The 4,431-nt window shown below is 44.2% G+C and overlaps 1 non-coding gene across 1 annotated transcript; it reads left to right on the top strand.

The window, feature by feature from the left end:
• The first annotated feature begins 596 nt into the window (after window positions 1-596).
• On the top strand, window positions 597-667 carry TRNAG-GCC (transfer RNA glycine (anticodon GCC)). The gene has a single exon. It is a non-coding gene; the product is annotated as a tRNA-Gly (tRNA).
• The last annotated feature ends 3,764 nt before the right edge of the window (window positions 668-4,431 follow it).

Raw genomic sequence — 4,431 nt, 5'->3', positions numbered from 1 at the left:
GTATACAAAGAAAAGTCATTGGTGTTGATTAATTTCATCTAAACTCATTATGCTTGCGCCAAGAACCGTGCACTTCGAATCAATGTATGGTGAGAACTGAGAATTATTGGGCTGAGTTAACTTGTTTTTGGTGTTAATGGCATCCGCTTTTCTAGTTTCTTTGCAGAATTCATGAAGAATAATCTTTTGTCTAGAGGCAATGATATCATTGTGAAATAGAAGATATGAGCATTAATGAATGTATTCAATTTACAATGAAATGAGAAATTTGATTTTATTATTGAATAATATTTTCTAAAAGTCTTACCCATGAATCTGACCGGACATATTAATGTTGTAAGCAATAATGAGTTTGAAGGAATTGAAGTGGTTGACAAGGTTTCTCTTATTTCCGTGCGAACTACAGTAAGGCAGAGAGTAAAACTTGAAAAAGGACGTAGCAAAGTATGAATGAAGATTTCACCAGAATGTGAGCTCTCTGCCTGCTCCCTGCTTTTGAAATTGAAAGTGCATTGCTTTCCTGTCGCTCTATCCGGTCCTTTGGCATTCGTGGATTGTGCTCAACTGCACTTTTTCCCACAGGGGTCAACATGCAAGCATTGGTGGTTCAGTGGTAGAATTCTCGCCTGCCACGCGGGAGGCCCGGGTTCGATTCCCGGCCAATGCAGCAAAGTTTTTTTTTACTTCTAAAAATCTGTTTGCATGCTGCTGACATTTTGAAAGTGAAATCAGAACATTATGCACATTATTCTGCAGCTCTAACGTAAACATTCATCCCTCTACCGCCCCCTGGAGCTTTCATGAAAGCATCCAAACGTCCCAGCCACGTCTACGAATTTGCTCACAGATGGTTTACTGGTGTATACTTGTTGAAGAAAATACCGCAAAGAAATTACCATAGCAAAATCCGCATGTTTCTAATATGTGCTCGCACAATACATTATCTATTTAACTCTGAACTTTTAATTATGCCACTTTTTATTGCCCACAGGGCAGAACTCCCGACTATAAACGGAGTGCTCTTCACTGCAGCATAAATCACGTTCTGTTGTGTAATGACTGCACGTAATTGAGGAGGTGTATACTATATGGGTGATCATCAGGGCTTTAAGTGGGCCGGTGTTAGCCTGGGCCACGCCTCGGCAGTCTCAAGAAAGGGCTCCTCAGGCAGTCCTGTAGCCGAAGCGTTGCACAGTTACACAGACTGCCTGCAGGTGTCATCATGCAGCATGAGGCCTTTTAAATGAGGCTTCATGAGGAGTGATGACTCTTTACAGGAAAACAAACGGAGAGACTGGTTACTGTTTCAGAGTAGTCATCACGCAGCAGGCAGCCCTTTCATTCAAGGAGCCTGTGGTTGTTATCCACGCGGCACCTTGAATGAAAGGGCTGCCTGGTGCGTGTGAGAGAGGGGCACACTGGTATTACACCTTTGGTGTGCCCCAGCCTTTCACCAACCCCTCTACCCTGCATTGGCGAGTGGGGGGGGGCTCTCATTTGGGGTGTGGCCTAAATACACACATACTTTGGCAACACCCCCCCTCAATGTAGCACCCCACTTTATCCACTGGTGAACATATTAACTATAGTTAGTGGTGTTCCCATGGAAGGGCAGGGGGGCACAGGCCCCCACTTTGATCAAGCTTGGCAGCACAACCTATTCCCACTGTAGTGAGCTGCATGTGGCCCACGCTGCCCGGTGCTGGGCGCATGCACAACACAGAAACTGCGAGAAACATCACAACATGATGAGTTCGTTTCTTGACTTTAGTCAGCTGAAAAGTTCGCACTTTGCAATTAAAGTGGGCTGCACATGACATTGTTACCTAATTCATATTTTGGCTTTCTTTCGGTGGCCAATGTGCTGTATGCACAAGGGGGCAGATAGGTCGTCAGGTTTGCCTGTACAGAGCAGGCAGACTGGCTTACCCAGGCCTTTAGTATCTTATCTGGAGTTAACTTCATTGAGTTATGTTTCTGTGGCCTACAATTTCGTGCATGCCGATAAACTCCACATTTTGATGTACTAACACCGAGATTCTCCCATATCCAGCTAGAATAGTTGATATTATTCCACATTTACTTGCATGCAAACCCTCCCGACATAGTCGGGAGTCTCTCAATTATTTCATCACAAATTGCGCTCTATTTTACCTTCTCCCTCCTAAAATATTTCTAACCCCCATTCAATCCAATGGGAACATTCAATTCTCCCGAGCTCTGTTACAAAACCTCCCTCCCAGCTGTGGCAAAGATGTTGTCATGTATGTTTTGATGTGACGGATTGTCATCTGCAAAGGTGTGAAAGCCCTGGCTTTTTTTATTCTTATTTAAATTAAATGCTGCTAATGATTCTAAGGCTGTCTGTGTAATGAGTACATGTAATTGGCGAAGGTGTATAGGGGTAAAAGGGGGTCAGACCCCCTCATTCATGGTACTACGTCCTTTCATCGACACCCGACACCCGTTTTTTCGACTGGTGTTTTTACGAATGGTTTTTGCCGAAAACACTCATCAACATTTTTTGGGGGGGGAATGGGGAGGGCATATTAAGGGATGGGGAAAACAGAAAATTGGTAGAGGAGGGGGAGGGGAGTAACCCCCCAAAAATGTATTGGACAAAAATTTGATGAGTTTTTTCGGCAAAACTCTTCGTAAAACCACCCGTCGAAAAAACGGCTGTCGATTAAATGACACAGAGCCCTCATTCATAAATGCGCCTTGGTAAAATGATTGTACACATGACTTGCTGTAGCCAGTCTCCTAACAGTTAGAGAGCCAGTTCTGCCATGGCACAGAGCAGGCTCAAATGTCACATATGCATCTCTGACAGTTGCTGTGATGCAAAGTCCATGCAGGCAGAGGTGGCATGGCATTTTTTGAATTCTTTTTTTATTTCAGCACTTAGGTGGTTGAACAAACAGTACAAAAATAAAGCATCAGGAGGCAAGGCATATACATTACATGGTGCCTGATTACATTGTATATCAGTGGTTAAGCCATATCTATTCTCAATCTGCCACAGAGTCAGTGCTTTGGTCATGTTGTGTATCAGTCAGTTTTCGAACATTATATAGTCCTTAAGAGCAGCCTATTTGTCTTTGGGATGACACCCCGCTGGGAGAGGGTAGCATACAGTATATCCATATCGTTGGCCAATTCCATATTTGACATCCACATATTGGGCATGAGAGGACAGTTGTCCTTCCATTTCTAATATATAACTCGTTTAGCTACGAAAAGACCTAGATTTAACAGTCTATGGATGATAATAAACATTTTGCCCACAACGTCAAACATACATGTACGGGAAAGCACGTCCACCCGAAAGCCAGTAATGTCCACTAGGACCTTGCACACCTCTGACCAATATGATCCCAGCATCGGGCAGGCCCAGAGAATATGCAAAAAGTCTGCATTTGGGGTCCGGCATATCGGGCACCTGCCCTCAGATTCTGAATTGAATAATGTGATTGTGGATGGGGTATAATGAAGGCAATTTACCATGTTAAAGTAGATGAGCTTAAACTCTTTTGCAAGTCTACAAAATGCTTGTCCATTGCTCAACACCATCTGCAAGTCCTGACTCCATTTGAGTCTAGCTTTTGACTCTATCTGTGGTGTATTCTGTTGTACTAGATTATATAGGGCAGATATCCCTCTCCTCACCTCCTGGAATTCATTATGTGTGACAAGCAAGGATAGGGAACTGGTTCCCACGGGAAAGAAGGCCAATGCCACCTAAATGATGCGTGCATGCGTTTAAATTGCAATATTTATAATGGCCCACTGTCGATCTGAGCCGTGACTCCATTCCAATCTTTGAAATGACCCTCAACAAACATGTCTCCCAGCGTGTGAAACTGTGCTTCCAGCCAGTCTGTGATGATCCTGCAGTCCATGATGGGGCTTAGGGCAGGATTGTTTATCGTAAGGGGCGGCAATCTCCACCTGCCGGAACAGTTTCCTCCACGCAGGAAGTGTGGATCCCACTGAGTCTACTGGATTGTCCCATTTATAGCAGTCAACAAGCAGAAGAGTTTGTAGATTGGCATCACTAGCAGTCACGGTTTCTAGTTTAACATGGGGATGTGCCATATCAGTCCCGAACCAGTATGCTGCAAACTGATTCTGTGCAAGCAAGTAGTATAATTCAAAATGTGTAGCCGCAAGGCTACCAGACTCATACCGCAGCGCTAAGACTGCTCATTGCATTGTAATTGGGCCGGGTGTCAACACAAAATCGGTGCACAGGCACACCCATTCAGTGAAAAAGTCTCTGCCTCGCCATAACAATATCTTACCGAACAAATATAGCAGCTTGGGAAGGACGATAACCTTCAGGCTGAAATTCTACCCATTAGCGACATTGGTGATTTGCTCCATCTCGCCAAGTTCCGCCGCAGTTGTATTATATATGCTCCATGGATA

This window comes from Ambystoma mexicanum, chromosome 1p (genome assembly GCF_040938575.1).
Source record: "Ambystoma mexicanum isolate Mex_15411 chromosome 1p, UKY_AmexF1_1, whole genome shotgun sequence".
NCBI lineage: Eukaryota > Metazoa > Chordata > Amphibia > Caudata > Ambystomatidae > Ambystoma > Ambystoma mexicanum.
Note: the sequence above shows the minus strand (reverse complement) of the source record. Positions and strands in the feature narration are given on the sequence as shown.